This window comes from Tupaia chinensis, unplaced genomic scaffold, assembly GCF_000334495.1.
Source record: "Tupaia chinensis unplaced genomic scaffold, TupChi_1.0 Scaffold000341_1, whole genome shotgun sequence".
In the NCBI taxonomy this organism is placed as follows: domain Eukaryota; kingdom Metazoa; phylum Chordata; class Mammalia; order Scandentia; family Tupaiidae; genus Tupaia; species Tupaia belangeri.
This window is the reverse complement of record NW_006159835.1, coordinates 4,737,514-4,749,100: the sequence shown is the minus strand read 5'-3', so window position 1 is coordinate 4,749,100 and position 11,587 is coordinate 4,737,514.

Below are 11,587 nucleotides of genomic sequence, written 5' to 3'. Positions count from 1 at the left end.
CATGCAATCTATAGCAAAAATCCCTAGAAAAAAATTAAAAATCAAAATACTGGGTTGCTTCATACCAATCAAAGTCATTATGTGAACGGTTTACCACTTGTATTTAATTACATACATCAAAGTCATGATTATATGTGTGTATGTGTGTGTGTGTATAGAATATGCATATGTATATAATAAAATGTGAAAATTGCAATTTCAACAAGGACAACAAAACACCATAGACGTGAAAATCCAAAATAAGGCCTGAACCATCCTATGCAAAATTTTCAAAGAAAATAAACTATAATAGTTTCACAACCTTTGAGCCCTTTACTCACCTTGAAAATTAAAAGACTGAAGAGAAAGAAAAGATTTTATGAGAAAATTTCCTTTAAAAGAAGATGGGGACTGCCTTCGCCAACTCAAACCTTGTTGTTGAGGCAGGACAGAGGGGACTTCAACAAGATCACTTAGACAGCTGGTTTGGGAACAGAGTGGATTCCGCCCAGGAAGTCTAGATAGTAGGAGACTGGCCCAGAAGCTGCTTCTGCTGAGAAGGGTAACATGCAGGTCAAAGAACTTGTCCTCAATTCTGTTGGAGCCTCATGCCTGCCTTCAAAGCATACACTCCAGAGCCAGAATACCCAGGCCTGCAGCTCTGACACTTAGCAGCTGTTGCCGTGAAGAAGCTGGCTAACCTCTCTGGGGCTCAGTTTCCTCATTTATAAAACAGAAATAATAAAAGTACCTATCTCATAAAATTGTTGTAAGAAATAAATGAGTTAATAAAGTGCTTAAAGTAGTACCTGGCACAAGATCAGTGCTTATCGCTATGTGATATTAACCAGATGGAGATCCTACAGGATGCAACGCAGCCCACAGTCCTTTTAAGTCCCACCCGAGAGAACCGGGGTCCTGCATGAACTGGATCCCTTAAGAATGGGGGTTTCAGGGAAGCAGCCGGCCAAATGAAGGGCATCTCTATGTTGAGGCCATTCAGTCAACAGGGTCTGGAGTCTGTGGAATCCTGTGAAAATATCCACAAGACAAAGAATTGACTGAAACATCAGTCAGGACCAGAAGATCTGCAACTAGCTAACAACAATATAGTTCACACCAGGACTCTGTATGCCCTGTTCCCTCTTCTCTCTCCACGTGCTAACCCTGGCTTGGTCAATCACAGCAGCCAACCAGAGAGCAGAGACGGTGACCAAGAAAGAAAGAGGATGAGACCAGGAATCCTCTGAACTCTCACTCCACCTCAAGCATGTAACCCACAAAGGACCCTCTCCCCACGTGGAGAGATGTGACCTTGTATTATGTTACGAGTCAGACAATTATACACAACTAGGCATTCAAAGGTGTGAGAATGCATGAGTAAGAATTCTCCAGAGAATCAGAATCAATAGGATGTCTGCGCACACACACACACACACACACACACACACACACACACACTGGATGGGTGTTAATTGGTTCATGTAAGCACAGAGGCTAGAAAATCCAGAATATGCAGGTCAGTAGGCTGGAGACCTAAAAGATTTGATGTTACAGTTCAAGGTAGTCTTCTGGTTGAGTTCCCTCCTCCTTAGGGGAGACCAGTCTTTTTTCGTTAAGGCCTACAACTAATTGGATGAGACCCAACCACATTATGAAGAGTAACCTGCTTTACTCAGTCTACTGATTTAAATGTTAATCTTATCTAAGAAATGCCTTTAAGTAAGTGTTTATAGAGTAATATTTGACCAAATATCTGGATAGTGTGGCTTAATCAAGTTGACACATAAAATTAACCATCGCAGAGAAAAATATGCTTTGTGTTGCTGTGGCTCACATCCTACAAACAAGTTTGCACAGAAGTGACATCATTTAGCTTCTAGTTCAAATGTGTCTTAACTTTGTGATGTGAAGTTACTAATCTTTCCGTACTCTCTTCCTCTCCTAAATAGGATGGCAATCATAGTGACTTAGTTACTCATAGACTTGTTATGAGGATCAGTAAGATAATGCATGTGAGAGCACATTTTTTTTAAAAATTGCCAGAGGAAGCATGTACTCACTAAACAGAGACAGAAAGAGAGAGAGAGAAAAAAAACACTACCTATGGGGTTCGGTTACACCACAATCCGTTCTCCATTTCTCCATCCTGTCGGGTTTGGGGCACACACATACCCAGGGTGTTTTTCAAGTCACCAGGGCTGGAATTTGAATCATGTAGTTGGCCATGTAGGATCCAGCTCCCTTAACTATTAGGCCATAGAGCTGGCCCTGAAAGCACTTTTTAAAGGATAAAAGTGAATGCAAATATAAGGCATTTTAGACTATGCCTTGGAAATTTTTCCTACTGGCTTCCTTTTAGCAGAGCTGACTGGCAATAACAAGGTAACAGCCATGTTGGGAGGACTCTGTCGTCCCCACTGGGTTTCCTCAACAGGAAGATGAAGGCAAGGCCAGCCTTAAGATCACCTGTTCCCAAGTAATTCTTCATGGGCCTATTGTTCATATCTAATATTCAGCCATTAAATTATCATTCCTTTGAGATAAACTGTCCCCAGAAAATTAGCACATTAAGTTATCAAGTTATTTATAATCTTTTCTACTTGAAGGTGTTTTGGTTTATTAATATCATTCTTCTTTTCATTCTTAAAGATGATGCATTTTATTTAAATTATACTTTAACAAAGTTACATTAACTTTTTTAATTACCAATTTAAGAAGAAAAAAGAAAAGATATTACTTTAAAAGCATCAAAGTGCTCTGTATTAGTAGTTTAGATAGTAATATAATAGCATACTTTAACAATTTCAAATCATTTTATTGTGAGATAAAATAGGTGAGCTTTAATACCTCCTGGATTGGCAAGAGTATATATTACTACTAAATTCCTATACCATGTTATTTTCATATCCTAGATCATATGCCAGGGACTCAAGTGTGGAGCCAAATTTTGTGGAGCTAAGTTTTGTACAACTTGAGAGTGGTCTTCAGGAAAAAAAAAATACATATAATACATTGCAAAGATTGCAAGTATCTTTTCACTACTTATTTGTTAGCAAGATATAACCATGTAAACACATTTTGCTCTTCCTTCCCAAAGCCTGAGAAAGAGCCACACGAATGATAGTACCTGAAGCTGAGCTTAGTGCTGTGCCGTATCCGCCTCTGTCAGGAACCATTCCGTGAATCTCTTTCATTCCAGGACTCCTTCTCTACACCTATGTATTTTCTTAAAAGTTTGACCACTTACAAGCAGTTGATACTACATTAAGCCCATTCTAACACCGTGGTCAAAAGAAAAGGTGTAACTGGGAAAGTAGAAGAAATGATAATCAGTGAAAATGTGATTTTACAGATTCAGAAACTGAGGTTCAAAGAATGAAGGTGGATCACTCATCACACAGCAAATCAGTGACAAAACTACCGTGGGCTCTGACCCTCAAGCTAATGTCTTCTTTACTATTTGTATTCCCTACTGACAATTTCTATCAGATGGATTAGAATACTTTGTCATTAGAAATCTACTGGACTAATGCCCTCTACTTAGCACCTAGCCAATTTCTGGGTAATCAGTAGATCCTCAATAAATGCTTTTTGATTCATTATTAATAAAACTTTATTGTAAGGCACTAGTATTATTTTTCCAATTGTTTTCACCTTCGTAATCCATTTTTTTATCTGCATGACTGATAGGGTAGGTGTTATCTAGCTCAAGAACAGAAAACTAAGGCTTTGAAAGATTACTTGCCTTCCAAAGCAGGCGCACAGCCTAGCCAGCTCAGGTGTGCTGACTTGCTGCCTGGTGTTCTCTCATGGACAGGATTCAACAACACTGCAGGAGTTGAGGGAGTCAATGTGGGTGTTGAAGCAGCAGATGGCTACTTGCCTGCCTGTGGAGGTGACTTTGTGTCCTCAGAAAGCTTTTTCCACCCTCACGGTAAGGGAAGGGGCAGGTAGGCACTGGTTTTTATAAGCTTACTTTATAATGAAGAAACACTGGGCTGGCCAACATGCCCAGTGCTCCCACACAGGGCGAAGAGGTAGCCCAGCCTCTGCCTTCAGGGCTCCTGGGGTTCCACCCTCAGAGATTCAGTTCTAGTGTCATGCATCATAATTTCTCCCTGGGTCAACTAAAAGACCTTTAGCAAAACTAAGGCCTTTTTTCTTAGAGCATGCATACATGTTTGTACATGGGCGCGCGCACACATACACATGCACACACATACACGTTTTACAGTTTTTAAATCAATAATTTACATGTGACTATGTTCTCACACCATACTACCATACTTGTACAAGGACTTTCTGCCTTGTTCTTATCTTTGAATCTTCGGCACCCAAATTGAGTAATGTAGACATCTGACAAATACTTGTTGAGATGAAATTGGGGTGATTGCAATAACCCCTGGCAGGCACAAAATATTAAATCACAAACCTTTGAGTCTGAATTAGCTTGTCTTGGGCCTTTAGTGAGGACAGATGCTCAGGGACAGTGGAAGCTCCAGTCCCTTTAGGTTATGGGAAAACAAAAGAAAGTAACAAGAGCTGGCCAAGAATGAGTTTCCAAATGACAAAAGTCTTGATCTCTGAATCCCAGAACCCAGAACTCAATTCCATTTTATTACAGATCTCTTCAGTTCCACTTGAGGTGCAAACTTTTTAAACATTCAGGATTCAGGACAGAAAAGTTGCAAACCCTGATATTGACTAAGCTCCTGGGGGACCATCAAGGCAATTAGTCCCTGGGTGGTCCCTCTGATGTCTGCTGAGGCCTCATCTTCCCTCCCACAAAGGTGAGCTCAAAAAGTAGATCTGGTTGTTACTGATGTTCAAAGAAGAGACTTCAGACAGAAACAACTGGTGCTGTGTGGGTGGACTATTAATGTCCTCTCCAGGAGTGACTAGGGGTGCTTGTTTTCCTCACCTCCCAGTCACCTTTCCCAAAAGGAGTGCAGGAATGTGCCTGTCTAGGATGAAGCTCACTGATGTGGACACAGGGTGTGGTGGAGTCTGATGTGATTACTCAGTACTGAGGGGAAAGGCAGAGAAAGAAATTTCCCTGTACAAAATATGGAAACAAGATCAAGCTCTGAATAAATCAAAATTGCCTAGATTTTATTATATAGGCAGGGTGACTCTTTTTAGAAAGGGGAATATAGGGACCAGCAGTTAGTGTAATGGCTATGTCGCTGGACTCCCATGTAGTCAACCGTGGTTTGAGTCCCAGATCCAGTGGCTTAAACTCACACCGGGCGCGTGTGCATGTGTGCCCAAGATCCCTAGAGAAGAATGGAGGAGAAGGGATTGCAGCGTGGCCATCCCCCCTGAGGGGTGATTTCTCACTTTCCGTCTGTGTTGTGTGTGTGTGTGTTTGGAGAGGTTTTTGCTATAGAGCACATGCACTCGCCAGAAAGAGAGACAGAAAGCAAGAAATCACCCCCCAGGGGGGATGGCCACGCTGCAATCCCTTCTCTTCCATTCATCTCTTGAGATCTTGGGCATGCACACACATGCACCCAGCGTGTTTAAGCCACTTGGTCCGGGACTCGAACCGCCATTGACTACATGGGAGTCTAACGACATAGCCATTACGTTAACTGCTGGTCCCTCTCTGTCTCCCTTTGTCTTTCTGGCGAGCACACGTGCCCTATAGCAACAACGTCTCAAAAAAAAAAAAATTAGGAAGGGGAATATAAAGTTCCTCCTCTCATCTCTATAGCTCACTGTGGCATTTTCAGAACCTTTTTCTGTTTATTGATTTTTAAACAATTCGGTGCTTCCTATATGCCCAATATTGTTTATAGATGGTCCTATATAGTTTTACCATGAAGTCTATGTGCTAGATATTATGATATTCACTTCATTAAGTAAGGACATTGAGAGAATACTTAGTTTCCTCAAGATCATACCACTGTAAAATGATTCCTATTCTGACCTAATTGACTCCAAAGCTCTTGCATCTTGTGGCATTCTAAGCCACTTCTTCCCTTCATATACTCCCTCTGTGTCAATGAGTCTTTTCTGAGGATCCACAAAGTACAGAACATTGAGTTGGTTTGTGTGGTGGTATCGAAAGAAATAGAATGCCAGGCTCTCTATCCTCAGAAGCATGATCAGTAGTGAATAGAGGAAGTACCCAATAAATGTTGATTAGCTGAACTGGAGTACTTGACTAAGGGCCTACCTCCTTGTATATGGTCTGACATATGAAGATTAGTCAAATACATGGGTCCCACTCAAAATGTACCTCAAGAAACTTCATCATGCCACCTAGAAGAACTTGGAAAATTATTCCATTTACATCATATTACCAGTCAAGGCTGATTTGAGTTTTTATTTTTCCCTGCAGTCTGTTTATTTGTTTGTTTGTTTGTTTGTTTAGAGACAGAGAGAAAGAGAGCTTCTTTTTGCTATAGGGTGTGTGGCTCACCAGAAAGACAGAGAGAGATAAAAAGAGAGAAATTACACCCCAGGGGGGATGGCCACACCATAATACCTTCTCCCCCACTCTCCTCTTGGGATTTTGGGCATGTATGTACACCCGCCCAGCATGAGTTTTAAGCCACTCAAATGGGGCATGGGACTCGAACTACTGTTGAATATGTGGGAGTCCAGCAATGTAACTATTACGCCATCTGCTGCTCCCTCCAACAGACTTTTTAAATCCAAAAATTAAGAGAGTCTTCTTCCACTTGTTGGACAATCAACATATGTAGCAGTAAGTTTAAGCAAAGTTAGTTTTTCTCTATAGGTTACTATTGGAATCTTATAATAAAGAAAAATCAAATTCACCTGTTGAAAGGAATATATTTAAGAGAAGGATGCTACATGAAGAATGCATCTGCATATGTAATAGATCATGAATCATAGCATAAAGTCATACTTTTAAATCTAAAATATATATATGTTGAATTGTCAGAAAAGTCATGTCATCTTTTTTATGTTTTTCTATGTATTGACTATTTTGCCATAGAGCCCCCACCTACAAAGTGCAAATGCTTTACAATGGGCTATAGGGCCTTTACAGTCTGGCTGCAATTTACCTGCCTTCCTTAGTTACCCTCCCTTTTCCTAACATGCAACCTGTACCCCAGCTATGGGCTGCCTGTGCCTAGCATGCTGCTCCTTCTGCTCAAGTCAATATTTTCCATGTAGTAATTAATCCTTCTAAACCTTCTCTGTTACCTCCTCTTTAACATTTTCCTCCGTTGTTGCAGGACATACTCTTACTTAATGCCCATAATACACTGGGCATAATCAAAGTTGCCAGGAGCTATGGACTGTGACCAGGCTGCGTCCACTGCTGGGAGGATAATCTGCTTAAGGATGTACAATGAATAGGTGGAACCAGAGCTTCCTGGGTTAGAACTTCTAAGATAAGATGGAGTCAGGTAAAACAGCCTTCTTCCCTGATGGAAGAGTCACTGAGCAGGGTGGGATGAACCCCCAATAGACTTGTGTCTGGATCCCAGGGAGAGAGATGACTGTGAGTGACACAACAGCTCTATTCCCTCTCAGAGTTGTCTCTGTAAGATATGGGGGACAACTGCTTTGAGTTCCTCCATCAGTGCACATTGTATGGCATTTACACACAAGAAGGCTACATCGAAGGCAGCAACTAATTGCGGTCAAAAAGGCAGGGATGGGGAGGGCATCTACAGAAAGTAGTGCCTAGCAGGAAGGGCAGCAGAGCCCCAAGGTCAAAGCCACCATGACAGACAGGATGTGAGTACTAATGAGCAGACACCATATTAGCTGACCAGAGTTGGGGTGGACACAGAGAAGATAGTTGGTGTCCCAGGAGTGCCAGGAAGGGGCTTTTTAGGAGGCTGGAAAAGGAACAAAAAAAAAAAACCAGCAACATGCAAATTACATCACCACAGCCCATATTGCTTTGCTTTGGTGCTGGATGAGTGTCCATCTCTCATTCTTCACCTTCTGGACAGAATAAGCCACAGGGGTCAAGAAGGGAGAAATCTTGCCAAAGCCTTCAGTATTTTCCCACTGCCAAGGCAACTTGCATAAGAGCTGACACATGTTGCCTTATAGCCAACATGAACGAACGAGTCAATGAATGAATGAATGGTTGTGGACACCAGTTGGGGTATTTTGCTTATTTCAGGAAAAGCAAACTACATGAAGAAGAGCATGGAGATGGGAATAAGTAAAGCATGTGGAGGATACAGAGAAGAAACACCAGTCTGACTCAAGTTCAAGATGACTGTTTGGGAGTGGTGAAGAATTAGGTTAGCGAGCAAGGGTGGGGTTGATGTAGAGCCTTGAAAAGCAAAGGCAAAGCACTTTAGATTTGGGGCAATCAAAGATATTCATCAGCCAATGCTTATATGGCTGTACACCAACAAGTTTGGTATCAGAGAGGAAAAAAATTAATATGCAGTCAAACATATGATTTCTAAAGTTCTATATGATGTTTTGGTTTAATGAAATATTTTGGGTACAGGGTAACTGTTTCTTTTTTGTTGATTTGTTAATTTAACAGATATAATGCAAATATTAAGCCTGCTTCATACACAAGAAAACTGATGGTCAGAGAAAGAAAGGGAGCTTTTAATAAGGCCTGACAATAGGCTTGTAGTCTCAAGGTTAGGGGAGTCAGATTCCACATGGCCAACTGCAGTTAGAATCCCAGCTGTGAATATGCCAGGTGCGTGAGAGTGTGTGTGTCCAAATTCCCAACGAGATGGAGAAAGGATTGTGACGTGACCATGTCCCATAAAAGGAGGGTGCTTTCTCCTCTCTCTATCTCTCTCTGTTGAGTACACATGACCTCTGGCAATTTAAATAAATAAATAAAATAGCACCTGACAACAAATAGACTCCCAAGTATCCTTTCTTGTCTTTGTTGGACCAAGAGTATTCACTAAGATCCGGTTCCTTTAAGTTAGTAGCTTGTCTTTGACTACATTGTCAGTGCAGTTCTCAGAAACTTTTATAACCGAACCGCTTCTGGTTTCACTCTCTGCACAAGCCCACAGGTATGGAAACCACCAGGTAGATATTAATTAAGACTTCTAAGAATTACCACACTTCCTCAGAATCTGCTTTAAGCTCCAAAATAGTCTTCTGCAATCTGCTTTATGCTATTTCTTCCTTACCTTGTGAACAAAGCCGCATAGGGCTGAAAATAAAAAAAAAAAAAAAAGAAAAGAAAAGAAAAGAAAAAGAAGAAGAAGGAGGAAGAGGAGGAGGAGAAGAAGAGGGATGGAAGGAAGGATAGCTTTGTTTCTTAGTTTGGCAGCCCACTTTCAGTTTCCCTATCCTGGAGTAGGAAGAGGTTTAATGATATTTATTGAGAGATTTTTATTTCTAAACTTTTTTCAAGCCCCTGCAAGTCAATTAAAATGGAATGAAGAAAGAAGGATAGTAGGAAAGGAGGAATGGAGGAAAGGCCGTGGTTTTCGGTTTTCTTGCCCCACAGAGACAGTTTCCTTACAGTTTCATGACCACTTAGAACATCTGCCCCACCTGTTACACACGCCCTTCAAATTGGCATTGAATTTTACTACATTTGCAATTAATAAAATTCTCCTTATTCATAGAACATGCTCTCCAGGTATAGCATGCACAACCCAAACCCATTTCTTCTGGAACTTGCTCATTGATAGGCATGCCATCCATTATAGGCTGATGATACTTCATAAATTATTTCCTTTTTCCAAAACAGATGTCTCCAAGACAAAGTTCCAAAGGCCCAGTCCTCCTAGCCATTTTGTAGGAGCCAGTGAGAACATGCACAGAAAGGCAGTATGAACCTCCATGAAGGTCCTGGGTAGAATGTTAAGGTGCTTCAATTATGATAATGACTCAATGGTCAGATTTCTAAGGCGAGAAAAGTAAAGATTTTAGATACTTTTACAGTTGTGTGTTATTACGCTAGTAAAAAAAAAAAAAATGGCCTTTTTATCCAGGTATCTGTATCTGATTATAGTTATGAAAATAATAATAATAAGTTATATTTTTATAGGCCTCAAATTCCAAAGGCCCTTGAGCACTTCATATCATCATCATTATTATAACTCACAGATAATTATACCCTAACAGTTTGGGCATGCACGTGAGAACACTTGTCCATGATCTGATTCATTTGCAATGGTAAGATCAGTGGTTCAAATCCTTGGAAGGATTTGAAGGATGTTGGTGAGCAAAGATGGTTGCTGCCTCAGAGATGTTCCATGTCAACAGAGACGAAGGCAATGTTGTCTCAGGGCAGGGAAGTATCAAAATGGCTGCAACAGCTCATGTCTGGAGATGAGCCAACAGCGGGGTTGGCTGGGGACCATTTGATTTAGATTCTCTGAGACTATCTCAATTTCAAATATTTTCCTCTTTTGATAGTGTATTACTTTACTAGGGCTACTATAACAAAACACCACAGACTAGGTGGCTTGAAAAACAATGTTTTTTCCTCACAGTTCTGGAGGCTGTAGCCCAAAATCAAAGTATCAGCAAGGATGATTTCTTCTGAAGCCTCTCTCCTCAGCTTGCAAGTGACTGTCTTTTCTCTGTGTCTCCACGTGGTTTTCCCGTGTCTGTCTTTGTTCTAATCTCCTTTCTTCACAAGAACACCAGTTATTTGGATTAGGGTCCACCCTGGTGACATCATTTTTACTTTCTTACTTCTTTAAAGACCCTATTTTGGGGCCTATAGTTAGTGTAATGGCTATGTCATTGGACTCCCATATAGTTGACCGTGGTTCAAGTCCCAGACCCAGCGGCTTAAACTCATGCTGGGCACACGTGCCCAAGATCCCAAGAGGGATTGCGGCATGGCCATCTCCCACTGGGGGGTGATTTCTCATATTCTGTCTCTCTGTCTCTTCTCTGTCTTTCTGGCAAGCGCACATGCCCTATAGCAAAAAAACTCTCAAAAAAAAAAAAGCCTATTTCTAAATATAGTCATTCTAAGATACTGGGGGTAGGATCTCAATATAGGAATTTTAAGACGGACACAATTCAGCCCATAAAAGACAGTATCCCAGCTCTAGATTCAGACAACATGTATTATAATTATGATTTACATAGTCCCTTCCACCTAAACTTCAACCAAAATCTGGCCTGCTAGTTAAGGAGGCAAGAGGTAAAACTCCTCCCCATGATTTTCATGTGGTTCCTTTCTCCTGGTTCTTGATTAAGCCCACAATCACCTCTTCAAAGAGGTCCTCTCTGACTCCAAAGCCTAAATTGTCATGCACCTGATCACACTGCATGACTTAAATTTCGTAGCACTTATCACTATCTGAAATTATCTTGTGCATTAATTTACTTGTACACAGTTTCTGTTCAAGTGGACTCTAAATTCTAAGACAAAAGAAACCTTGTCAAGATGTATAGCTGGCCCTCAGGGTCTCGGAGAGAACCTAGCTCATAGTGAGTTTCAAAATACATTTGTTGAGAAACTGACTTTGAAAGGCAGCAAATAGAGGAGTGAGAAAAAAATGGATGTAGTCCTCCTAAGGGAAAGATTAGCAAACTGTTGCCCAAGATTTTCCCAAAAGGGCCTTTGTTCCCTGGTGAATGTACCAAGACCCAGTCACAAAGACTTAGAAAACAGCTTTTGTCAGCACCCGAGAAACAATCTATCACTCAG